The sequence below is a fragment of the Nesoenas mayeri genome (genome assembly GCF_963082525.1).
Source record: "Nesoenas mayeri genome assembly, chromosome: 2".
Lineage (NCBI taxonomy): Eukaryota > Metazoa > Chordata > Aves > Columbiformes > Columbidae > Nesoenas > Nesoenas mayeri.
In genome coordinates, this window is record NC_137543.1 from 84,877,079 (window position 1) to 84,904,666 (window position 27,588).

Genomic DNA, 27,588 nt, shown 5'->3' on the forward strand with positions numbered 1-27,588 from the left:
TTTCAATTGGATAGCTTCACTGTCATCTTGACAGACCTTGGAGACAGACTAAATAACTGAATAAAAATTTACAGAAAGAACCAAAAAACCTCCATTGACAATGCATGTGCATAACAGAATGTTCTCTCCACCCACCTCTTTCCCCTGTTCTCCATTTACAAGTCTGATTGTCCTCTTCATCATCTCCAAAACACCAGACTATATATAAAATGCTTTCTTTGTACTGGCTCAGTGCTCAGCAATGACTATGCCACACTGCAGAATGATTTGGCTTTAAAAATGTGGAGAAGATTTTTGTGGCTGCTGTCTTAAAAAATGTGAGACATCACTGAAATTTGCACACTGGAAATTGAGTTTGAAGTAGCTTAAGAAGGAAGGCTTTTAGTTAGTGGAATGTAAAACAGACGAACAAACAGAAGAGATAAACCTATTCACTGTGTGATCCCATTACCTCTTACCTAGACAAGCTATATAAGGAACACTCTTACTTTGCTTGAAGTTGTTTTACATATTATGAAGTCTGTTCTTTTTCCTTTTGCTATTCAAAAGAATTCAAACATGACATGAAATGCTTTGACTATTCCAGAGAAGCGATAATATGAAAGACATGCAGGTAATTTTCCCAACTGTTTTTGAGTCACATACATAGATTGGATATTAGGAGAAATTTATTTACAGAAAGGCTTATACAACACTGAACAGGCTTCCCAGGGAAGTGGTTGAGTCACCATCCCTGGAGGTGCTTAGAAAACTTATAGATGAGGTTCTTAGGGATATGGTTTAGTGCTAAAGTTAGGTTATGGTTGGACTCGATGATCCTGAGCGTCTCTTCCAACTGAAATGATTCTATGATTCTATTCTTCCAACCAGAATTATTCTATGGTTCTATGATTCTAGAAATGTAATTACAAAAAGCACTTTAAAATATGTTTCAGACATGGATGTTGTGCATGAGCTAACAGGATGTGTGTGTTGGTTCTAAATCCCTGATCATGTGCAGATGTCAAACAACGTAAGATATAAGGAATTGATAAAGGGAAAAAAAATCTGCTAGGGACTTAAAATACTAAAAATCTATTGAAATTAAACAAGTCCATGACTTAATTCAGGATGTGCTTAAGTGATGGTGTGTAACAATGGATCAGTTACATAGGATTATATTTGTTTTATCTATTTGTCACACATGGTTTTGTTCTTGAAAATCTATTTTAAACTAGAGAAAGAAAATGTGAAAAGGACCCATAGTAGGAGACAGGAACTACTTCACTTAGATATTAAAATAAGGAGGACTTCTATCTACCAAAATAAAGTACAAAACAAGTACCAGATCTCTTCATGTGCTAAACTTAAAACTGGATTCCTTTCCTATACTCATGTTTTAGCCAGATACACTTTAGGAAGCACAGTCACAGGGCTCAACACACACACACAAAAAAAACTCCAACAACAAACAAAAAACACAACCAACCAAACAACCAACCAAAAAACAACACACACCACCACAAACCCCAAATCAACCAAATAATAAATGGACCATGTTCAGGAAACAGGAACCAAGTCAGATGCTGTATCACAGCAGAGAACAGTAAGCTTCATGAGATATTTACTCAAAATGTGTTAAAACCCTGCATAAACAGTTAACCATTCACAGAAGATTAGAAAGCCCTTCCAGATAAAGACCGTTAAAACTTCTTTGAATAGCCTCATCTATATAACATTGATATTAAGCCCCTTTATGAAACCATAGCTGTTTATCTACGGTTGTTCAGAAGATTCAGCGTATTTACAACCTGTTAGTTTCTCAATCCAACATTAATTTCAGGTTTTGGGGGGAAAAAAAAAAAAAAAAAAGATACATGCTCGACAGTTATAATCAGTCTTCAGGCATGATTGATAAAAATACAATTTCATACAGTGCTCAATTTGTTTTCTCAGCAAACACAGGTGCTATAAAGATACAGAGGAGAGGAGAGGAGAGGAGAGGAGAGGAGAGGAGAGGAGAGGAGAGGAGAGGAGAGGAGAGGAGAGGAGAGGAGAGGAGAGGAGAGGAAAGGAGAGGAGAGGAGGGGAGAGGAGAGGAGGGGAGAGGAGAGGAGAAAGAAGAGAAGAGAAGAGAAGAGAAGAGAAGAGAAGAAGAAGAGAAGAGAAGCGAAGAGAAGAGAAGAGAAGAGAAGAGAAGAGAAGAGAAGAGAAGAGAAGAGAAGAGAAGAGAAGAGAAGAATATAATTTGAGAAGAAACTTCTTCTCAGTGAGGGTGACAGAACACTGGAACAGGCTGCCCAGGGAGGTTGTGGAGTCTCCTACCCTGGAGGCATTCAAGACCTGCCTGGACATCTTCCTGTGTAACCTCATCTAGGTGTTCCTGCTCCGGCAGGGGGATTGGACTAGATGATCTTTGGAGGTCCCTTCCAATCCCTAACATTCTGTGATTCTGTGATAATAAAAATATGTAATGCATGAGAGCTTGATGAGTCTCTTGTTAGACCACTGTCTCAAGGGATAGTATCAGATTACTAGCAATTTTCTCTTTGATACTGCAGGCAGAATATCCATCAGTTGCTGGATTATTTTTGCAAGGTCGATGAAAGATTATTATTTCCTTTGGGTATTTTTTTTGGTTCAGCATTTATAGAGTCTTCTGAGTTAGCAAGGACAATTTATGATTTTTTTAAGAAATGGTGACCGAAGAGCTCTCTGTTTTCTTGCAATTTTCTCCAATAATGAAGACATTTGCAATGCAAGCCATCTGCATGATAGCAATAACCATAAAGAGTAGTAAAGTAATAAAAATATAATGGCCTAATAATATTGAGTAAATAGTGGTAAAGTTATCTATTCAAAGTTAATAGCAGTAATAAGAAAATAAATAATATATGATAGTTAGTAACAATTACTATGTCCATAGCTGTAAAGACATCATCTGCTAGTATAAAAATTCTTATCATGTTTCTGTATTTGGTAGATGGTTTTGCAATAAATTCTGCTTAGTTACCTAGATACATACATACCACATGTATTAAATATTACAAAGCATATCTGCATTGTATTTACAGAAAGGAGAAAAATTGTAAAAGGGAAACTGCATGAATATTAAGTATCTCTCAACAGCTTTATCAATAGGAAAATCTAATCACATAATCTGAATAATGAACCCCTGTATCTTATGATTAATAAGGTTTAAGGTTTGAGGAGTTTTCTACCTGAAATATGAATTGGTTATAAAGAACGTGATCTAGCTCCATTTAGACAGATAAAAGACAAAGATGTCTTCATCTTACAAGCAGCTTGAGAAATAAAAAGTGTTAATACAAATAGTTGACAAGGAGCAGGTGGGAAGATGGCAGTTGTGCCTTAGTGGTTGAGAGTTGAGTGTCTTTTTGACAGTATCTGCATAGACTACAGAAAAAAGTAATGAAATCCAGGAACTGTCACAGCAGCTGGGGAGAGACATTAGCGAAGAACAAGAAGAGCTGTGAGAAAGGGACTGCACTTTGGGAAAAAGGTTGAGCTGTATGGCATTTCTTCAGTATGTGACTGAACTGAAGCACATAGAGTTAGGCCTTATTCTTAGAGCAGACTCATGGCCCTGAATAGAGCACTGTGCAGACATAAGTAACAATCTTCTAATCTTCAGTAAACTGCAGGAGCAGGAAACATACTACATACTCCTTTGTTAAGTAACTAAATTCCTTCTCTATCTCTCCATTCTTGTATCAGAGATTGAACAAAAGGCTGAAAAGCAAAATTCATCAAGATGAAAGTGCAGGGAGCAAAAGTGATCATCACTGCTGATATCTTACCTTTTTTTTTTTTTTTTTCACAAAGTGCATCTTGCTTTTAGTGTGTTTATTTCACATTTTTTCTTGTTTTAATTAGAACTACTGTTTTATCTTTGTTTTTGTTTGAAAATCATTATGTTGTATACACATCCATTTTGGATAGTTGCTCTCCTAAAATTGCTTCTCTTTTTCTCAGTTTATTGAACTTTCCCATTTGCTAAAGTTCTTCCTTTTATTTACTTGCATTTAAGGAAAGGGGAAGCTAAAATATTTGGTTGAACTACAACAGTAAATTAAGCACTTCAGAGATCCTACTGAATTGATGCACAATTAATTGAAAGTAGTTAGCATAAAGAGGCATAATTAAAATCTTTACTGATGTCAGCAGACAAATCAATATGGTACCTATATAATCAGTTAGTTCCTCTCATTCCATAAAATTAGTCAAGGACAAAATGGCACTTACTTCACCCAAGAGATGCAGTGAATGTTCAGAGCAAGTAATTTTGAAATAGCCAGAGTGTACAAGCAATTACTCTTCACAACTGTCATGTGAGACAACGAGGTAAAATTGCTTGGCGCGCCTTTTTCCTTCAACTTTCTTCATCTGTGGTGCTCTCTGTGGGTTGAGTCTGCCAGTATCTCTTTTTCTTGGTAGTCTTTTCTAGCTTTGTAAACAGATCATAGGAATAATGGTTTTCATATATTAGCTTTCAAGCAATTTTGAAAGCAAGATTTTGGTCATCTTCAAGATTTCAGATATGCATTTCTGGTCAATGCAAGCAAAATAGAGGTTTTACATCTCTCCAAACTGTAGAAAAAAGATATTTTCACATGTACCAGGAATAATGTCTGCTGCAAGAAAACTCTTGGCAAGTAAGGGGCAATTGGTGTTGTTCGTTTCACTTTTTCAGTGTTTCATATTACTATTACCTGCCCCTGCTGCTGAATGCAGAGGAATTAAGAAGAAACAAAGACATATACGTTTTGGTTCTCTCTGATTCACACTGTCTGCTGGGGTAGGTTAGGAGGAAAAACAGTAAACCAGTATAAAATCACCTGCAACTTCCCTTTTCTATAGGACTGTATTTTTACAAGTAATTGTAGGTATGAAATTGAGTTCAGGATGAAAACATTACTTTTTGCTTGAAACATGAAGCCTGAAGAGATACTGATTCCAGTAGCCAGCATCTTAATCAGTATGGCAGGGACTGAAGATATGATCCACATGACATTCCTGTAATGCATGGAGCAGTGCCATATGAGGTGGGGACATGAGGTTTGCTGCTGTTATTCCTACCTGCTGAGGGTTGCTGCAGAGACATGACAGAAAGAAACTTGCACAAATAAGGTTCACAATTTTCCTACGATAAAGGCTATCTGCATTTTTTTCTTGTGCCCCACTCCACTCTCCACTTCCTGCTGATGCAGCATCTGCTCATAGGCACTGAAGTCTGTGGTACATATGTGGGAAACACATTCATTCTAGGCAGACACAAGTCAGTCAACTCATAGGAAACCTGGCCAGAGTGGGATATCTGTAGCAGAGCATACCACTGAGAGGACTTCCAGCAACATTAGTAAAAGGAAACCCCAATGGTTAACTAAGAAGCAATTGTGATGCAGTACTATTCAATATTCATATTCAATATATTCATCGATGACTTGAATGAGGGAATAGAGTGCACTGTCAGCAAGTTTGCTGATGAGACCAAACTGGAGGAGTGACTGACACACCAAAAAACTGTGCTGCCATCCAGCAAGATCTGGACAGGCTGGAGAGCTGGGCAGGGAAAAATCTAATGAAATATAACAAAGGAAAGCGTAAAGTCTTGCATCTGGGTAGGAACAACCCCAGGTTCTAGTATAAGCTGGGGAACAACCTGTTAGAGAGCAGTGTAGGGGAAAGGGACCTGGGGGGTCCTGGTGGACAGCAGGATGACCATGAGCCAGCACTGTGCCCTTGTGGCCAAGAAGGCCAATGTCATCCCAGGGTGTATTAGAAGGGGGGAGATTAGTAGGTCGAGAGAGGTGCTCCTCCCCCTCTATTCTGCCCTGGTGAGACCTCATCTAGAATATTGTGTCCAGCTCTTGGCCTCTCAGTTCAAGAAGGACAGGGAACTGCTTGAGAGAGTCCAGTGCAGGTGGTAAAGGATAAGTGTCATGAGAATGGAGCCAGGCTCTTCTCAGTGATAACCAATGATAGGACAAGGGACAATGGGTTTAAACTGGAGAATGGCAGGGTTCCATTTAAATTTGATAAGAAACTTGTTCTCAGTGAGGGTGACGGAGCACTGGAACAGGCTGCCTGGAGAGGTTGTGGAGTCTCCTTACCTGGAGACATTCAAAACCCACTTGGACATGTTCTTGTGTGACCTCATCTAGGTGTTCCTGCTCCGGCAGGAGGACTGAACTAGATGATCTTTTGAGGTCCCTTCCAATCTCTAATATTCTGTGATTCTGTGGTACTAGAAACAGTAAAAGTGGAAGGTGCCTCTGGTTCTTGTGAGTCACCATGAGACGAGATAAACAGCGTGTTTAAAGACCCATTAAGTGTAGAAGTTCCCAGCAACAATGAATTTCCTCTTCTGTCCCTGTGCAATTGAAATGTGACTGGTTGACTGTTTCTCAATTGTTACCTGGCTACAGAGAGCTTAGAACATGGGTAAAAACAAATGAAACTTTGCCTTTAGTGAAATCCTTGCTTTGAGTAGACTGGTCACAGTATCAGTCTGTGTGCTGAGATTCTTACTTTACTGGCTTGAACATAAGTATGTGTTAACTTAAGCAGCTATTAAACAACAATATATATGTGTAATACTAAGGTCTTACAATAGGGTGTATCTACTGTTCTCATCAGCGGTTGTGATATCATAATAAGTGCATTTGCAAACACCCAGGTGGTTTAGGACCATATGCTCCATTAATTTTATTTTTCTTTGTTTTGTCCTCATCTGAAAATTTTTTAAAATACTGCTCAGTTGTGCTACAGGGAAAAAAAAAAAATAAAAAAAATAAATAATAAAAAAAAAATATATATATATATAAAACAATAAATAAAAGACCAACTAAACCCCCAAAACTAAGTTAATATTCAAAAAAATGAAATGGCAAGTTTTTAAAAATCTTTGATAAAGAGGCTGAGTAACTGCTGCTGTGCAGGAGTCAAGGATACTAGGGAATTATCTTAGGAATTACCTTTCATTTACTGAGAGAAGGGATAAAAATTGCAAATCGTACAACAATATTTTTAGTCTAGGAAATGTTACTGTGTCAAATAACCTATTTAATATTTTAGCTTCCTTGCTTCTCACTGATAAAGAGAGATTTTCTGAGAGGATAAAGGGTGATAAAAAAAAATTAATTATACAGAGTGATCAGTATAGAGGAAATCAGTAGCTCTGAGAAAATAGGCAGATATTTCATTCTTTATCTACATCTAGTTTCTGACAAGACAAAGTAATATCTTTCATCTCTGTTGTTCATCTTTTCCTGGAGGTTAAGCATATGACCTTTAAATCTTCAGACTGTGTGAGAGAGGGCAATTTAGATTAAACTATGAAGAGAATTAGCAAGTTTATATTTGCCATATTTCTAACAGGACAAATTGCTCAAAGTGGCTTGTGTAATATTTGCTCTAATTTTTGAATCATACTGAAATGTATTCATCTCCCTAAATTGAATTAATAAGTATTTTCTTGAACGTTACTCTCTACCTTGTGGACTGGAATAATAGCACATTCACATAAAGAAATTGTTTATCTTTGCATTAGGTAGGTTTTTTTCACCAAGGTGACTCTTTGGAACAAACAGAAATCCACATCAGGTGCCTCAGAGCAAAAGTAACTATTAACCACATAGTTGGCATGCTGTGTAACAACAGTGGTTTCTCTCAATGGGGGCATTTTAGAAAGCTCTAGGCTACCTCACTCCTCCTGCATATTAAGCACATATGCATGAGGACTTAGTGCAGAGAAAGTAATGCTCTTTAAATTCATACCCTTTCTTCATGGTAACTCTCCCTGCATATTTCTGTATGTATTTATCAGCTTAAAGTTACATTAAATACTGAAGAGAGTTAACATAATGGAAAGAGATAGATGGAATCAGAAACTAGGCTAGAAATATCATTAGTGAGAATGAAAGTACTGCCTCTAAAACACTTGTTATGTGTATTTTCAGTAAATATTGCCTCCACTCAAACACTAAACTGTTATGATTTGAGGTCTTGAAGAAGACAATTTTGGAGGCGACAGAGGACAGACACTGGAGCATGAAAGGGAAAGAAAACAGATCCTGAATGAATTAAAAATAAGCATATTACTCTGGAGAGCTTTTGAATATCCCTGCAGACTCCTTTTTCTTTATCTCACTTGTCTTGAAGCCATGCAACTTATTTGTTTGGGTAAGCATTGTTCGGAAACAAATTGCCACATTAGAACAAACCAGTCTGCCCAGGATATACACTATGGAGTGTGTTGATGTATGTGTATATGCACACATATGTATATATAATGACCTACAGATACTTAGCTTAATTTTTGGTTTGGTTTGGTTTGGTTTTAGTATTTCTTGTATCACAGAATCACAGAATGTTAAGGATTTGAAGGGACCAAGGTACATGAAGCTCCACATCTAGTCCAATCCTCCTGCTGGAGCAGGAACTGCTCCCCCTGCTGGAGCAGTTTCTTCTCAAATTGAAGTGAAACCTTTTGTGTTCCAGCTTGATCCCATTACCCCTTGTCCTATTATTGGTTGTCACCGAGAAAAGCCTGGCTCCATCCTCGTGACACTCACCCTTTATATATGTGTAAACATTAATGAGGTCACCCCTCAGTCTTCTCCAAGCTAAAGAGACCCAGCTCCCTCAGCCTTTCCTCATAAGGGAGGTGCTCCACTCCCTTAATCATCTTTGTTGCCCTACGCTGGACTCTCTCCAGGAGTTCCCAGTCCTTCTGCAACTGAGGGGCCCAGAACTGGACACAATATTCCAGATGTGGTCTCACCAGGGCACAGTGCTGGCTCATGGTCATCCTGCTGTCCACCAGGACCCCCTAGGTCTCTTTCCCCTACACTGCTCTCTAACAGGTTGTTCCCCAGCTTATACTGGAACCTGGGGTTGTTCCTACCCAGATGCAAGACTCTACACTTTCCTTTGTTATATTTCATTAATTTTTTCCCTGCCTAACTCTTCAGTCAGTCCAGGTCCCGCTGAATGGCAACACAGCCTTCTGTGTGTCAGCCACTCCTCCCAGCTTCGTGTCATCAGCAAATTTGCTGATAGTACACTCTATTCCCTCATCCAAATCATTGATGAATATATTGAATAATATTGGCCCCAGTACTGACCCTTGAGGCACTCCACTAGATACAGGCCTCCAACTAGACTCCGCCCCATTGACCACGACTCTCTGGCTTCTTCCCTTCAGCCAGTTCAAAGCCCACCTCACTACCCGATCATCCAGACCTCACTCCCTCAATTTAGCTGTGAGGACACTGTGGGAGACTGTGTCAAATGCCTTACTCAGTATCAGTAAATATCTAGGAACATGATATGAAGAGGGATTTTCAGAGGAGGAATGCACTACAAATTGTCACTTTCAATGGGAGCTGTCTTACACATCTCAATGACTAAAAGTCTGTAATGTATACAGGTGTGTAATCTATTCAGTGTGCTCCCCATAACAGTTACTTGGAATATTAGAATTCTGAGTCATTGCAACAATGCAATAAGAAACATGGGGGTTTGTGGCTGTTCTTTTTAATTTATTAAAAGTTTTGTAAGTCTGATACTGATTTAGAGTATGTGCAAGTTCTTACAGGTACAAGACCACTATGTACTGCAGATTTTTTTTCCCATGGGCAGCACTACCTTTTCTCACACTTCACTCTCAGAGGCTCCTAAAGGCTTCTGGCTATCCCATACACCTCTTCATCTGAAATTCCCTCTGGAATTAAAAACATTGACCTTGATGTTTGAGTTGTAAATGTGCTGTGTGATGAGAAAAAAACCCACCGCACTACAAACTTTTGAATGGAAGATTAGTTTTTCATTGTTTGTCCCCAAACAAAGAACAGTGGGTCGTCAATCCCCTTCTGAAGTCTCTATGCACTACCACAAAACTGAAAATGCTTTAATAAAACAAAAGTTACTGAAACAAGAAGGTGAAATTTACTGACCTGTAATACATTAGTTTTAGACAACATGTCTCACAGATCTCTACTTACTCTTTAAAAATAAATGAATAAGAAATGTTTCTGTAAAGGTAACTATTTTAACTATCGCTGTATCAGGGAGTCATCATAAGCCCATTACTGATAGATTCATAATAACGGCAGATGCCCAAGAAGTTTGCTCTTTTTATTCACTATTACATTTTTAAATGACAGTATTTTGTGTTCTTAAATTGACATTATACTGTAACAGTTGCACTAACACTTCTTTGTCATCACTGTAAAAATTGACTGTTTAGGCACTGAGAGACAAGTTCTCCTAGTTTGTACTATATAGTCTTACAGTAACTCAAACAGTTTTACTTCCACTAGGTGGAGCATTGTTATCACAGATATATATATTTTTAATTATTATTATTATTATTTAAAAAAGAAGCTTTTGAAGTCAAGGAAGAGAAAAAGAGACTGAGCTAGAGAATTTGGATGTAGATCTAGAAAAGTTTTTGTGAAGTGTGTGAAGAGTAAAGTATGCAAACTTCTTGATTGGTCTGCCTCCTTATCTTGTGAATTCTGTCTCCCTAGTCCATCATTACCCTTTCATGCTTTGATTGAAAAAGTGAATATTTTAAGGTAAAAGGCATGGGGTGCTGAGGCTTTTTAGTACTTCTGGGGGAAAAAAAAAAAATAAATAAAATAAAGGTCCAGAAGGTTGCTATGGTGCAGATTTTTATGTCTAAAGGATGGGTTGACAAGAAGTGAAATTAGAATGTTTTAAGAGACTGTTTTATCACCAGTTTTGTAAAAACGTCATGTATTGTATGTCATTCTTGTTCTAACAGACTTCAAAGGGAATAAAATTCAAAGCTACAAATTAGCTACTAAGAGGTGCCTTTTTTTGAAACAGAGTAGAATGCGATTGGGGAAAGAATATCTTATAGAAGAGCAGCCTGGCTGAGACTTCTCAGTTCATCCAAGCTTGGGAATTCTGAGACTTAAGAGATGACTATTAACTTTAGCTGCACTCAGAAGCACAAAAGCACTAAGACAATTGCAACAAATGTGTGACAAAACACGATGCTATGTTCAGTTATAGTGAGAATTGTGTATGGGTACTCATGGCTATCATTGTTGACACATGCCCTCTTGTGTTTTCAACATGACTCTTAGCTGAAATCAGTTGAATATGAGTGGCAAATTAGCTGCTTCTCCTGTCTCTGTAATGGAGCTTTATACCCCAAGAAAGCTTTGTGTAGTCTTGTACCTTTTCTTTTTTTTTTTTTTTCTTGTACCTTTTCTTCTTCTTGTGCTTTTTTCCTCGTTCTATGCAAATGTGTATAACTCTTTAGGTGCATTCAACATAACACTCGGTCCAACAGGAAAGTATGAATGGATCTGCAGTGCTGTAGTTGAATCACTGCTGAATTTCCTAGGGATGAACCCAGCCACGCAAGGACTTTCAGGTTCCAGCAGTTTCAATCAGAAATGGCACCTGCAGCAGATGAGCAGTCAAGAGCAGCTGTTTTGTGTTGTGTTGTTAAATAAGCTATTCTACATGCAGCAGCTGGTGATAGGTAGGCTGCTACAACTGGAGCAGGCTGTGTCTCCTCAGCAAAGTACACAAGAAGTTTCTGCCTGCTAACACTGTTCATATGTATGTATGCATGAATGCATGCATTTACCCGGCATTAAAAAAAAATGTATGCAAATATATGCAAATTAGCTTACATTTAGTTACTTCAGGTATCAATGGCAGTATGGATCTCAGCCCTGACTAGTTGTCCACAAATGAATGCACTCTGTTACTGAAATGTACCTGAAGGCCTGAGCTGACAGAGCTTTGTCAAAGGTTTTTCTCCTTTGACCTTCTGGCTTTCTGACTCCAACTGAAGGCATGACTTACTCTAATGTCAAGTAGAGAATACTTTGCCATGTTTATAATATCCTAGAAGGTGGATGTAGAGTCCAGTAATAAAACTGAGTATACTTTTGTAACTGGATGTGTATGGATCTTCTATGAAATGGTGAAGTGAACATTGACAGACTGCGGTGTAATAATTTGTAAACTCAGGCAATATAATTTATAAATAAATTTATCCTGTACATTCTTGTGTTAGTGGAAAGGAAAATACATTTAACAACTTGAGTAGTGCTTCAAATATGTCTTAGAACAGGAAACTTACACCTGCATTATGACTCTATATACAATGCAGGCAGATTCTGACAGGTGGCTAACTAGATTCTCAATACTTTAAATATAACTTCTATAAAGACAGCTATGTTTAGTCATCTAACAGTTGACAAAATGGTAGATACTGGTGGAAATTACTTTATTGGGCTCCATGTGCTTTTCTGGGATATTCATTTCTATGATTTGCCTGACAGACTAACATAATGGAGGGTTATTGAAAAGGAGAGCAAAATTTTCAAATTATTTCTTCAGTTATGACTTTATAATTCACCTAAATTGTCCTAAATTGCAGGAAAATATGTATTGTATATTGTGTAAGTAGTAGCTGGGGAAAAAAAAAAAAGAAAAAAGAAAGAACTAGGAACTAGGTATAGATTGAATTCAAAATTATTTTTTTGTCAGATGAGACAAGCCCAATGTAAAGAAGGTTCTCTGCAGCTATTCACACATAGAAAGATTGAGAATACACAGCAATCCAGAAGCTTATTTTGTCCCCCTGGCTTTCAAATCAATCATGTTATTAGTGAAAAATATCATTTTTCTTTGTGTGAGACCCAATGAATAACACACAGTAGATTAAAGAAAACATTCCGGTTTCTGTAGCCAGTTGCATTCCTGTTTGCATTGTCTTTTGCTCATTATCTAATGATAATTGGAAGCCATTTTGGTTAATGACTTGGAATACGATTAAATGAATAAAATGTTTATGGACATTGTTAAGAGTGAAGTACCACCTAGTGAAATCTAACTGAGAAGTTAAAAGTGTGAAAGACTTTAATAAAATACACTGCTATTTATTTTTGTCTGTGTCATTTCTAAATGTGTGTTAGAATATTTGAAGTCTGTGTGATCTATCTGTTAGCAGGACAAAGGCAAACTATATGTTAATTATATCATAAAGATTCCATATAAGAAACTACATCAATATATAGTCTAAAGAGCTTAAGTGAAACCCAGTTTTCACTCACAATCACTATTCAAGTACAAATTTTCCTATAAGGTTGAAAGATTATGTATGGCTGCTAAAAGGATTAGGTGTGTTGTAGTTGAGGGGGATCATAACAGTCTTTCTTGGCGTTACAATATATGACTGTATAGGCTGTTGCTGAGTGTTGTCCATAGGACAAGCTCTGTCAGTGGTGGGATTTTTACTGTACTAGGTTCTAAGAGTGCCTTACTTCACCCTAGCTCGATGCTGGGAAGACAAAGTCATGTGTATGTCCAGCTTCTCCCAAACAGATATGAACTAAAACAAGTGCAAGAACAAGAATGTTGCTCCAGCAGATCCTCTCCTGGGTATGATGAGAACAACAGTATTTCAGGATACCCCAGAGTCTGGGTCTGAGTCATCGTTGCTTATTTTCCTTTTTTCTTCACCCACTGTTTACATTTGTATCTTGTATTTCCCTTTCTAGCAAGAAAATTATTTAATCAAAACCTTTTCTTATTTTTGAAATTCTGGGCATTTAATTTCAGAATTTGCATTCTGGAGTCCTTCACATTTCTGTTTTCCCTTTTGCCTTAATCTTGATTTTGACTGTTTTCAGCTTTGAAGAGATGACTGCTTCACAGAGCAGGGAACAACTTATTTCCCTGTGTTTCACTAGTCAGGGGTCTCATTTCTGTGGCATGTAAAGGAAATGGCTGACAAGGAAACAGAAGTTCTTCTGCCAGGTGCTTTTGAGGCTAGATGATGAGAGGGTCAGAGAAGTGTCTTTCCATCTCTATGCCTAAAACACCAGAGCATCTTGTGTGACTTTCCTTTACTTTTTCTTCTGAGGAAAACAAAACTTTTCCTGCTCTTCTTTTGATGTCTACTAAAGCACAGATAATCTCAGTAGCATACAGGTAGCACCAATGATGTAGGTGACTTTTTTTCTTTTTTTTTCTTTTTTTTTTTTTTTTTTCCCCCCCATGAAGTCAGAAATACAAAACTTAAGAGTATCACTCCACTTGCCTATGGTTGTAAGTCAGTATAGGGCAGCAGTACACATGTCCACTAAACAGTTATTACACTATAATTTACATTTTATTTGTGTCTTAAAATGGATGGTTTGCTATATTTATGATAACATTTATTACAGGACATAGAGTTCATCATGCTGGAACAAACCATTGAGTTCATCTTGTCCAGTAAATGGCTTCAGTGGAAGTGAATAACCGATGTCTCAGAACAAGCATAAAAATAAACAAGATGTACTCAGCCAATTGTGCAGTGCCAGACCTCTGCAGGCGATTAGCTAACACCCTTAAGCATGAAATCTGATTACCTTATTATCGTCTTAGCTTGCATAAGCATGGATTCTTAGCAATGCTATTAGTTACTCACTCCTCTTTAGAAAATAACTACAGTGTTTGCCCCAGTGAGTTCCTGTGGCAATGATTTTCACAAACGTACTATGCAAACTTTTTTGCTTTTAATCAGTCTTGTTAACTGAATTTCAACAGCATAGGCACATGCCCATATCAAAAATACAATAGCTGATACTTGAATAGGTACTTAGTTTAAATAATTTTTTAGACTGAAAATTTAGTCAAACCTTAGTTAAAAGTTAAAACAGCTTTCCTAAGTATTCATGTCTCAAAAATAACAGAATGTGGGGGTTCTTTTTCAGAAGAGAGAGAAAGAGTTTTTCTCTATGTCCTACAAGGACCAAAATTCATCCGACTTCTAAAATTAATCCTGAGATTGTCATGTGATCACATGGAACTGAAAGTTGGGCATTTAAGATAATGATGAAACAGGGTGAGACCAGCAAAATTCTGCAAGTAGATAAGAGGATTTATAATAACTATATAAAAGTAAGCTCATCCTAAGCTACAATGCCCTTGACAAACTTATATATATTTAGTAGTCCAAAGCAGGGTCAATCGATTAACCACTGTCAGTCCTACCAAAGCAAATATGACAAAAACCTAACAAGACCCACAATCTGAACATCTATAGTCTCTTGGCTTCAGTTCCTTCACTTCTCCCGTTTGAAAGCAAGTTGGAAGAAAAGATATGCGCTGAAGAACAGCTTATAAGAAATGGAGATTTCTGTGTAATCAAACTTCTTATATTACTGTTGATTAAATTTGCAGATTAGGACTTGAAAGAACAGGATTGATTGACTGTTCTTTGGCCACTTCGTTGGAGTACGACCATGACTTACCACCCCCCACTTCAAGTCCTCCATGGTCTGCTATGAGTCTGCAGTCACACATAGTTAACGTGGTGGGCTGACCTTGGCTGGACACCAGGTGCCCACCAAGACTGCTCTATTACTCCCTCTCCTCAGGTGGATGGGGGAGAAAAAATATAATGAAAGTCTTACGTGTTGAGATAAGGACAGGGAGAGATCACTCATCAATTACTGTCACAGGCAAAAAAGACTCAGGGAAATTAGTTTAATTTATTTCCAGTTAAATCAGAGTAGGGTAATGAGAACTAAAATCAAATCTTAACACCTCCCTCCCACCCCTTGCTTCTTCCTGGGCTTAACTTCACTCTCCTCACCTGCCAGTGGTGCAGGGAATGGGGGTTGTGGTCAGTTCATCACAAGTTGTCTCTGTCACTCCTTCTTTGTCAGGAAAATGACTCCTCACACTCTTCCTCTGCTCTGGAGTGGGGTCCCTCCCACAGGAAAGACTTCTCCACAAACTTCTGTAACATGGGTCCTTCCCATGGGCTGCAGTTCTTCATGAACTGCTCTAGGCCAAATCCCTTCCACAGGGTGCAGTCCTTCATGAACAGACTACTCCAGCATTGGTCCCCCACAAGATCACAAGTCTTGCCAGCAGACGTGCTCCAGCGTGGACTTCCCATGGTTCACACCCTCCTTTAGGCATACACCTGCTCCAACATGGAGTCCTCCATAGGCTGAAGACAGATCTCTGCTCCACCATGGACCTCCCTGGGCTGCAAGGGGACAGCTGGCTTCACCATGGTCTGCACCATGGGCTGCAGGGGAAACTCTGCTCTTTCATCCCCTCCTTCTTCACTGACCTTGGTGTCTACAGAGTTGTTCCTCTCACATATTCTCACTCTTCATCTGCAATTGCTGTCGTGCAGCAATTTTTTTGCATCTTCTTTCATATGTTATCACAGTGGTGCTACCACTACCGCTGATCGGCTCATCCTTGGCCAGCAGTGGATTCATCTTGAAGCCAGCTGGCATTGGGTCTGTAAGACGTGGGGGAAGCTTCTAGCAGCTTCTCACAGAACATGGAACTATAGCCCCCCACTACCAAAACCTTGTCATGGAAACCAAATACAGTTAATTACTTTTTTCACAGGTTTCCATAGGTTATACTTTCTCCTTAAAATGCCAGTGAAATAACACTTTACCACATAAATGTGCATAAATCTGGCATCAATTTCTGCTGTACAGAAGCAAGGAAGTGTCAGATGTCAGATTGCATATAATATAATAAAAGGTCTGTGCAGAAAAGGCAACACTGAGTTAAGCATCTGGTTATAAAAATCTGGCTTTTTCTTTTCTTTTTTTTTCTTTTTTTTTTTTCCCTTTTGATTTTCCGTGGATGCACTGCTAACACAGTTCAGTTAATAAGTATGAGAATGAAACAGGAAGGTTTATTCAAATTGCACAGAGCGAGCATTAGCACGTTGAAATTAAATCTTCCTCTCTTTGTACCTGTACTTCACAGCAAAAAGAGAAACTGACAAAAAATCCATTTGCAGTATCCCAGAAATAATGGAGATACTCCCAGATGACAAACTGAGGCACATCAAAGTGGAAAATTAACAGTACGCATCCCTGTTTTACCCCTTATACATCACTGCTTTCAGCAGCACAAATAACAGAAAAACATACACAGTCTTGTTTATTCTTCTGGTTACTGCTTCCAAGATCATATGTATTCCACATTAAACAGAAGTGGATTAAACACAAAAGCAGTCCTGGGTGCTGAAGACTCTTACTCTTCCACCTGTGGGATATGCTGTGATATCCTCCCTTTCTCACCTTACCACAGTGAATATTGTGTTGTCTTCTGCATATTCAGCTATTCAGATCAGAGAAGTTTTCTGTTTGTTGGTTTGGTTTCTTTATGGTGTTTTGTTTTGTTTTCTTTTTGTAGTTCTGAAAGTGGACATTACTGGGAAAGCATAGCTTTCTAATACCTGCAGGGTAACTCCACACTGCTCTGTCATTATTTGCTCTCTATACATTGTCTGATTTGGTCCCTTTACAGACTGACACGTAGTATTACATCTGTTGCCACAGTAAAATTCCATGCTAGCTTAAAGTCTCAGTTTCTATAGAATTTTGTCAGTTACATATTTGGTCTTTGCAACTCTTCCTCATATTATAAAATTAATTCTGTAGTCTTCCCTTGGAATGGTTTTGATTCTTTGAGGAGCAGCAGGAAGGGGTGGTTTGTGGGGTTTTTTTGTTTGTTTTTCTTGTTTGGTTTGGTTTGGTTTGGTTTTTTTTCTGTGAGGTTTTTTTTTTTTTTTTTGGTTGTTGTTGTTTTGTTTTTGGTTTTGGTTTTGGTTTTGTTTTTGTTTGGTTTGGTTTTTGGATTTCTTTGGGGGGAGTGGGGGGGAGCCTTTCCAGTAATGTAGAAATTGGGGCTTCAAATACCTTTAGGATCTTTCCCATATTTCAGGACCTTGGTTTTACACATGGGTGATATTTTCACTGGTTTGACCACTGCTGTTTCCATGCTGGACAAACTAATGGAAAAAAATGACCAGACTGATATTTTCAATCCTAGGGTAATTTCTCTGTGTCATTTATTACTCCACTTGAGAGCCTGCTGAATCAGAAGCAGGGTAATGTCTGGTTTCTCTTCACTGGAAAACTGCTTGTCTCAGACTTTGGTTGCTATGGAGTTACTTGCTGCCTTTCAGCCTGGAGATGTCTGACTTCCTTGGCCACTTTTACTTGTGGCATTTGATCCTCTTGTTAATGCCTTTGTTCTCAGCACTGTGACATGGAGCCCTGTTTTCCAGCCCCTTTCTAGTGTTCCTTTCCAGCTTATGGATCCATTCAATTTTACTTGTTACTGTAATGGCTTTATTAAGCAGCACTCGGACACTTTAGGCCACAGAACAGCTGTTAGAAGGGGACCCTGTTTGAAGGAGATGTGCATTCCTCAGGAGATGAGGCCATGCATTTCTAAATGAGTAAGGATTTGTGTAGAAACAGAAGTTTGTTTAAAAATACTGGGATTCATTTTTTCATTTTTTTTCTTTTAATGATTGGACTTCAGATGCAACAAGCAGAGACACAGGAAGGACATAACATACAATACAGGAGAATAAGTGGGAACAAAGGGAGTAATTTGAGAAGAAAATTGAAAGCTTAGTGTTTTTTGTTTGATTGATTTGTTGTTATTTTTGTTTGTTTGTAAATAATGACTCTTCAATACATCAGTTTATGACATGCATACCAGATAGTCTCGTCTTTCCATTGTATTTCATGCTTGTGCTGAATGACTTTCATTTTCTAGCTTGCTATCGTAAATGGAATTAATTAATCTGAGGTAAAAGTAATTACAACAAAAAACATAAACCACCAGATTATTAAGATGATATCTTTCTCTGTCGAGATGGTTACTTCAATCCATCCTTCATCTTATAGAAACACTAAGTAACATTAGAAGGAATGTGTTCTGAATTGAAATCTGAGGACATATATAACAGTGTTTCTTGTGCTTAAGAAAAAGAAGCATTCAAGAATATCTGCAGTATGCCTGATATATTAAAGGCTGATTGTTAAGTGTTTGGACGTTTCACTTCTGTTTTAAAATGGGACTCTCACGTTGAATTAAACATCACAAAAGTGAATTTCATTCTTGTCCAGAGTACTGAAATGAGGCATGAATGACGTGAGGATATTCAATATGTTGTGGTAGCAACTGTTTTCAATGTGGGGAATGATCAGTGTTTCAACCTCTACCTTCCAGTGAATGGGAGAGGGTCTTCTCTGGTGTCCAGGAGTTCCCAGGGACTGCTTGAGTCTTTAAATTGCCTCAAAACTGCACAGTGGAGCCCACTTCATTTTAACTTCCTTTCCTGAGTGTCATGGAAATGATCTTTTCAACCTCTCTGCTCTTGTCACAGCTAGATCAAGGAAACAGAACTCAGCAATACAGAGATCTAGATTTGATTTCCCGACTTTTAAACCTGCTATGCTCAGAGGGAGGCAGATGGCTTCACTGGGGCACAGCTTATGGGTATACCACCACAACTGTCAGCACAGAACAAGCAGCATGTGCTGTGGGTCCCTGTTTGCTGTCTCAAGAGACAAGCACGTGCATAAGTCTGTACTCCATCTCGAAAGATGGAAATTGTTCCCTTTGTTACGAATTCTTTTCATCACTGAAGCCTCTCTACATGGCAAACACCACAGTTGAAAAAAACCCCACATATACGTTTCTGTAACCTTCTTTTTCCTCTAATTTATTTGGATCCTGAATAAATTGCATATATAAGCATCACACAAGGTTCTTCTTTTTCCTGTACTTGACAAGACGCCAGTAATGGCACGGACTTTCTCACTGCAGTGGTGAACTTCATGCTTATTTCACAAATCTCATAACACCAAGTCAAGCCAAGCCAAGCCAAGCCAAGCCAAACCAAGCCAAACCAAGCCAAACCAAGTCAAACCAAACCAAATCAAACCAAACCAAGCCAAGCCAAGCCAAGCCAAGCCAAACCAAACCAAACCAAACCAAACCAAACCAAGCCAAACCAAACCAAACCAAGCCAAACCAAACCAAACTAAACCAACAAATCCTCTGAAAACTCTGGTCTGGAAAATAGAGTAGTGAGGTGGATTGCAAACTGGCTTAAGAAGAGAAGCCAGAGAGTGGTAGTCAATGGTGCAGAGCCTAGTTGGAGGCCAGTATCTAGTAGAGTGCCTCACGGATCAGTACTGTGGCCAATATTATTCAATATATTCATTAACAATTTAGATGAGGGAATAGAGTGTACTATCAGCAAGTTTGCTGATAACACTAAGCTGTGAGGAGTGGCTGACATGCCAGAAGTCTGTGCTGCCATCCAGTGGGACCTGGACAGGCTGGAGAGTTGGGCGGGGAATAATCTGATGAAATTTAACAAGGCAAAGTGTAGAGTCCTGCATCTGGGCAGGAAAAACCCCAGGTTCCAGTGTAGGCTGGGGAATGACCTATTAGAAAGCAGTGTAGGGGAAAGGGACTTGGGGACCCTGGTGGACAACAGGATGACCATGAGCCAGCACTGTGCCCTTGTGACCAGGAAGGCCAATGGCATCCTGGGGTGTATTAGAAGGGGGGAGGTTAGTAGATCGAGAGAGGTTCTCTTTCCCCTCCACTCCACCCTGGTGAGACCCCATCTGGAGTATTGTGTCCAGTTCTGGGCCCCTCAGTTCAAGAAGGACAGGGAACTGCTGGAGAGAGTCCAGTGTAGGGCAACCAAGATGATTAAGGGAGTGGAGCATCTCCCTTATGAAGCAAGGCTGAGGGAGCTGGGTCTCTTTAGTTTGGAGGAGAGTAAGGGGGGACCTTCTTAATGTCTATAAGTATATAAAAGGTGAGTGCCATGAGGATGGAGCCAGGCTCTTCTTGGTGGCAAACAATGATAGGACAAGGGGTAATGGGATCAAGCTGGAACACAAGAGGTACCACTTAAATTTGAGAAGAAACTTCTTCTCAGTTAAGGTGACAGAGCACTGGAACAGGCTGCCCGGAGCGGTTGTGGAGTCTCCTTCCCTGGAGACATTCAAAACCCACCTGGACATGTTCCTGTGTGACCTCATCTGGGCGTTCCTCCTCTGGCAGGGAGATTGGACTAGATGATCTTCTGAGGTCCCTTCCAATCCCAAACATACTGTGTGTGTGTGTGCGTGTGTGTGTAGCTTTCAGGAAACAACAAAAGTTGTTGCTATTCTGTGAGTTATATAAGTAAAAAATTAAAGCCTCCCAAATATGCTGCTTGTGAGAGATCTATTTGCTACCTTTCTATGAATGTGTAGTTCAGTATTTTTATGTATCTGTACATATTCAAGTATATTTTAAATTTCAGATGTATGCTCTTGAAATGTGTACCCTTGAAATTGTTGCTAAATTGGACAATGTCAAGAGAATGTCTTCAGAAACACTTGACTGAAATTACTTTGCTGAAAAATCTTTCTCCTTTTTGTAGAAGTGAGGACTGTTTTTCACAATTGAAGTGACTGCAGGAAATAGTGTATTCTGCCCTTCCACTTGGTTGAGACTAATTTAACATTATAACCCACTTGGAATTAAATACTTTTGTAGAAATATATATATATGCATGGAGCAGACTGAGAAAGTCATGATATGAAGATAAAAGTACTTCATTAATAAGAACATATTCAAAGGAATATGCAGGGCAATGCTGATAGAGAATGTCTTGATTGTCATAGAATTTGCTAGTTCAGAAAAGGATGTGCAATGTTATGGGAAGTAATAATAATTCCAGCTAATAAGAATATTGACTATCCAAGGAAAAAAATCATCATCTTGCTTAGAAATCATGAGGCTCTAAAAAAAACCCTGTAAAAATCTAAGGGTTCTTTAGTTAAGATGAAAAAAATAGTATTTGATATTGTAGTTGAAATTTTAAATTTTCTTGACATATCAAAGAGAACAGCAAGCATCATCTCTCTATCATTAAAACAGTTAGAATAAACTGTGTGGGGTAGATTAAGTCATCCAAAACCAAGGTGGTTTTTTTGTTTGTTTATTTCGTTGGAGTTCATACACTATTACAAATTCTCGGTGATATGCTACTGAATTAAGGGATTACTTCACTACAAATATATATATATATATATAATATTTATATTTTTAAAGGTATTCAGTTTGTGTGCTCTGTTAATTTTAGTTATCTCTGTATTGAAAGTAGCACAAGAATGCAGTTAATGTGAAGTCTTTTTTTCTGTAGGCAATGGTCCGTTACCTTTCATTTTCTGCCCCTGACTGTCAAGGATAGAAAACTATCAACAGCTCCCAGTGATACTTTAGCCAGGCAAAAATCAGAGCATAGTCCCTTAGGATGCCCTGAGATTGTGACATTTGTGTCAGCCCAAATCAACCAATTAAACTTTTTTATAGAACAAACTGTTCTTAGAGGTCAGAAAGTTTGAAATTTAGAAATTATAGACTTCTTTGTTTTAATTGAGTGTCCTAATTTTGTTTAGAACAAGACCAGTTCTCTTTCCGTGAATTTTCGTTTCAGCTAAGTTCTTCTAATTTACTTCACTTTTCTAAATTTGGCTGCATATTTTTCAGACACTGTTCACCCCAGGGCTGATAATGGTAGCAATGGTATGCAGAAGAGGCCCAGGTTTTGATTTATTGCTACGGCAGCCAAAGTTACTGATAAATTTTGCACGTACCATAAGTGAGTGGGGTGTACTTGCAAAAACGGGTGGACACAACTGGTGACCAAAATTGACCAACTAAGTAGTCCATCATACATCATACATCATACACCATATAAAATTGGAAGATCATGAGGGTCTTGCTGTCTTCAACCGTGGCCAGCATCTGAAGAGGACCCTGCCTGTCTTGCCTGTGATCCTGGGCCTAGTTCCAGGCCCTGCATCCCTAAATTCAGTTCCATTTTACTGCTGAGTCCAGCCCAGGACTTCCAGGTACCTGCCTTGCAGTGGCTGGAGCACAGCCAGCTCCACTGCTGGCCATTGCTGCACTACCCCAGGAAATTCAAGATTGGTTTTGTATATTTTGTATTATTTTCTCTATTTATTAGTCACATTAGTAAAGCATTTTTAACTTTTCCAACTTTTCCAGCTTATAAGTCCCTTTTTCTCCTACTACCTTTCTTTAGTGGGGTGGGAAGGGAGTTAACAGAGACTGTCTGCCATGGTTTATTGTCGCCCTGCAGCAAACAGTCACATTGAGTTTGGTGCTCACCTGAATATCCCTGTGTTGTTGCATCACCGCATAAGGGCATACTTCATGTTTTCTTCTTCCTTTTTTTGTGCTGTATGACATGGCTTTATCAGACAAGACATTTATCAATGTCACAACCTGTTCAGGAAAGTCTAGGCCATAAGAAACCCAAATAGCAATGTATGCTGTGCGAGTTGCACACACCCTGAAGAGCTCCTGAGCTTTCAACAGGGCAGATGATGGCTCTTTAGCACCTTTTGTGCCATGCAGTGCCTGTCCCCACATACTTCCCCAGGGCCCAGTGACTCCAGTCATGTACGCATCCCACTCGCTGGGCAAGCAGGAGGGACAGAAATCACAGTCAACAGACAGGGTCCTCAGCCACCCAGATGCCCATATCCAGAGAAGCTTATGGACCACACTCATAATAACCAGAGCCAGGTCCAACCAGTCTATATAACAGGGCCCCTGCCAAAGATCCCCTTTGAGTGGTCTTCTCTGAGCAGCAGGATTGTGATTGGAGCCCTTCCCTTAGATCAAGGACACTGTCTAAGACGATGTTCTGGGATTGAGAGCCCTCACCTTCTTCTTGGTGAGTGATTATTTTATTCTGAATATATATGTGAGTGACCCCTGCCCCTCCCCCCAGGCAGGTGATTATTTCTTCTGGGTATCCTCAAGTGAAAGAGGTCACTTCTTAAAGTGTATGACTATGTGCATGCTGTGGATCATTATTCTTGTGTGGTCATATGGTAATAATATCCCAAAACTGTATACTGAACCTGCAGTTTGTTAAATGTTGCTGGAGTGCCAACTGATTTTGAATTACCAACCCACTTGCATTGGTTTCTGTCATTAGGTTTCCATCTGTTATTTGGTTTCAGTTTCAGTTCCAAATTAAAGTTGGTTTAAGCTTATTATTTGCTTGGAGTCGTTTTGGGGTGCCACTGTGACATATAAATAATACCATGGCATCACTATTACACAGAGCTACACATTGAACCAATTGTGTGAAAACAGTACTCTAGATGGATGGTTTAAAATATTTTGTTTAGGTTCAAATTTATTAATCAAAACCAAATTATCTACTCACTTTTAATCAGAAAAAAAATATGAAATCTTCCAAGGAATTCCCATAGAGAAATTTCAATTCAGAGAAGTCTTAAACCAAAATGATTCTATGATTCATTTGCTATTCCTTACCTAAGTGCAATTTCTTTGCCTAGCTCATAGGTATCATAGTACATAGTTATAAAAACAAAATAATTTTGAAAACTGTGATTGAAATTGTGGTTCTAGATTTTTATAGAACCTATTGAAGAGAGGAGGAAACCTCTGTCCATCTCTGGTGTCAGATTCTGCTCTGTGCTGGATGTCAGTGGAATTACACTGGTACTTGTGGGAGAAAGGGAGGCAAATGTCAAGCTGAAGGGATTTTAGGGACAGTAGAGTATAGTGCATCAGAAACTGTGGTCTATAAACATGTTATGGGCCAGACATGTCCTTGACAATGCAAAGGCCAAGATTTTCTTCTTATTTACTTTAAGTCTTTATAGGATTTTGAAGAACAATATCTGTCCCAATTTGCTTAGGAAAAGGATGGTTGTTAATTTTACTGAAAAATACATTTAACTTCAGTCTGTAAAATAGAACAAAAAACAATATCTTAGCTGATCACCAAAACTTAAATCACTGTTACATGTAATGTAAAGTTATACTATGTTACTGAAATATATTTTTAAAATTGGCAACCCCGTGTTTTCTTTTAGTCTTTCTGCAAAACACACAGGACTTAGGGAAAAAAAAAAAATGAAAATAAAGAAAGATTTTGGCAGAGGAACCTTGATTTGTTACTGTGTTTATTTTGAGAACAAGAGTTTATTTATTTATTTATTTGTTACTTTTTTAGCTGAACACTCTGAAAAACTTAAATTTCCCATTTGGTGTTTTTCTTCTTCATCATTTTTGGATGACAGTTTACCACATGACTCATCTGTTGACAGGGTCCCAGGATTCAGATGTCCTGAAGCTTATCCTGAAGGACTGCAGCCCCTGGGAAGGCCCCAGGCTGGAGCAGGAAAAAGTGTGAGGGGGAAGGAGCATCAGAGAGGAGCTGTTATGGGCAGCCCCCTGTTCGCATCCCGCCACACCACCCATACCTGTGGTTGTCTCATGGCCAGTGAAGTTTAACCCACCACACCATGGAACCAAGGATTTTTCAAAGCACTCAAGAATGCTTCCTGCTTCCAGATTTGAAGGTGTTGTTAGGCCTTGACCATACCATACACTAACCCTTATTTTATAGCAACTAGATTTCTACTCAAAGGAAGTAACGTATTCAATACATACAGGAGCTGTAATGCAGTTTAAAAGGATGCTGATCTGAATGACTATACATCTTGACCCTCGGGGCAAACATGCATTAAAAAGTAAGTCCGGGCACAAGCTCAAGTTGCTAAGCACTCTTTTATCTGACAAAACATTTTAACACACTCAGCATCCTAGATTGGTTCTAGATTACTTGACTTGAAGTTCAAAGATCACAAAAACTGATGACAGTAGATAATACCATAATCATAACAAACATTCTAATATGGAGTTTAGTTTTGATTGAAAAAAATATTAATGTATGTATTAAAAAATGTTTCAGAGAAGTTAAAACTACCACACATTTAATAAATGTTTAATAAAACCAAATAAACAATAAGATAAAACTTACAATCATCTATCCTAATTCTTCTGTAAATATTCAAGAAGGCCATTATTTTTGAGCATTATTTGTTATTATCACCATGCCATTGACAAATAATTATTGTGCTCAAAGAAAAAAGGAGCGTTTACAATGAAATGCTGACAAACATCCTAGCTGTAAATCTCAGGAGATCTGATTCATTTTAATATGGAAATTTAATTTAAAAAGTCTAATGCTGGATTTTGCAGTCTGTTATCCTGCATCCTAAGCACTTACAGTTTGACACAGATCAAATGTTTCATCAGTATTGTAGAAGAGATTGCCCTTATTTTAGTTCAGAAAGTAATGGCCTATTTGCTTAATATATGTATATTAGAGGTATTACCATTTCAATAAAACACTGGAAATTACACCTCTGCTAAAATATCCCTGAAAACACTGACTCACACCTGGGATATTATTCAGCCTGGATGAATACAGGGATTACAGGAAAGGGATTACTTGTTGCTCATGGCTAGCTGTGTGCCATTGGACTTTCTTCCTCTAATTCATATTGGATATGGCTATTCTGAGTGCAGGAATTGCTCTGCAACATGCTGCAGATGATTCGGATCCCTTCCTTAGCCAGGCCAGGTACTTGGTCAGTGAATGCATAATAGTGGTGGAAAGTTCCTCCCACCCCAAAGCTTGTCCCAGCAACCAGAATGGACTCTCAGTTCCCACAGTTACAATTGTATAATGATATAATTATGAGAACAGATTTCAAAATATGAATATTTTAATATAAATAATATAAATAGCAGCTTTCACCAAAGTAGTCAGTCACCTACATACACCTAGGAAATGGTCTCATCCAGCCTTCTTGTATTCAATTCTTTACTAAAAATGTCATGGTACCTTGTTTCACCATTCAAGAAAGACTAACAGGAAGGATCTGGTATACATGGAGTTTGTGTCAAATTCAGATCATTACCCTCAATGTCTATATTGCACCATGCAAGATCAGAGATACAAGCCAGCCACGCAGTCTTAGCAATGTCTGCATGACTACAGCTGCACACTGAAATGGAGGTCTGCTGGAGACTAAGATATCTTCACATGGAAATATTATCTCCCTGTAGGGAGCTCAGACCTTCTTTGGCTGAAATGGTGCTAGATGAAAACCTATGCCTCAAGGGACTGTCAGGTATTTCAGGCATCAGGATTATGTACCGAGCAATGAACGATAATCTGTGGCTCTTTTTGTGGGTACAGGAGAAGATGGTATTTATTTCCCCCTAAAAATTTTGAACTTTTTGAAGACATATCTTCTAGAAAGGACTAGATTTTCCTTGGAAATCAAAACTCTAGAGAAAATTTTTTTCAAAGAAACAGTGTTATTTGCATTCACAGCTTCATGAGGAGATATATATTTCATGAGGAGATGCATTAAAATATTCCTCTTTGACTGAATCTTTCAGTACTCTGTAGATTTTTAAGAAGTATCTTAAAAGAAAAACCAAGCATAGTTGTTCAGACATGCAGATAATATACACATCTTCATGGCATGTATCTTTTTCTGTATTAAGACAATCATTCATTTAAAGTAGATAGTCTATTATAATACAGGAAATCCTAGTGGAGGAATCATAATTAGCAATCCTGAGCTGCAGAGCCAAAAGAATAGTTTTGTATTCACATCAGTCAAGACAAATTTTCTTTCTTTGGGAGTCATTCTTTCCTCCTCTCTCTTTTCCTCATCATAAGCCAAACATTTACAAGCAGCTTGTTATCAGATGTGTCTAAAATACATGTATCCCTAAAGGCTAGCAGCTGATAAATTCTTTTCAATGTCTTATAGTAAAGGGCAGCTGCAGCAAGCAGCTGCAATTTGTTTGATATTG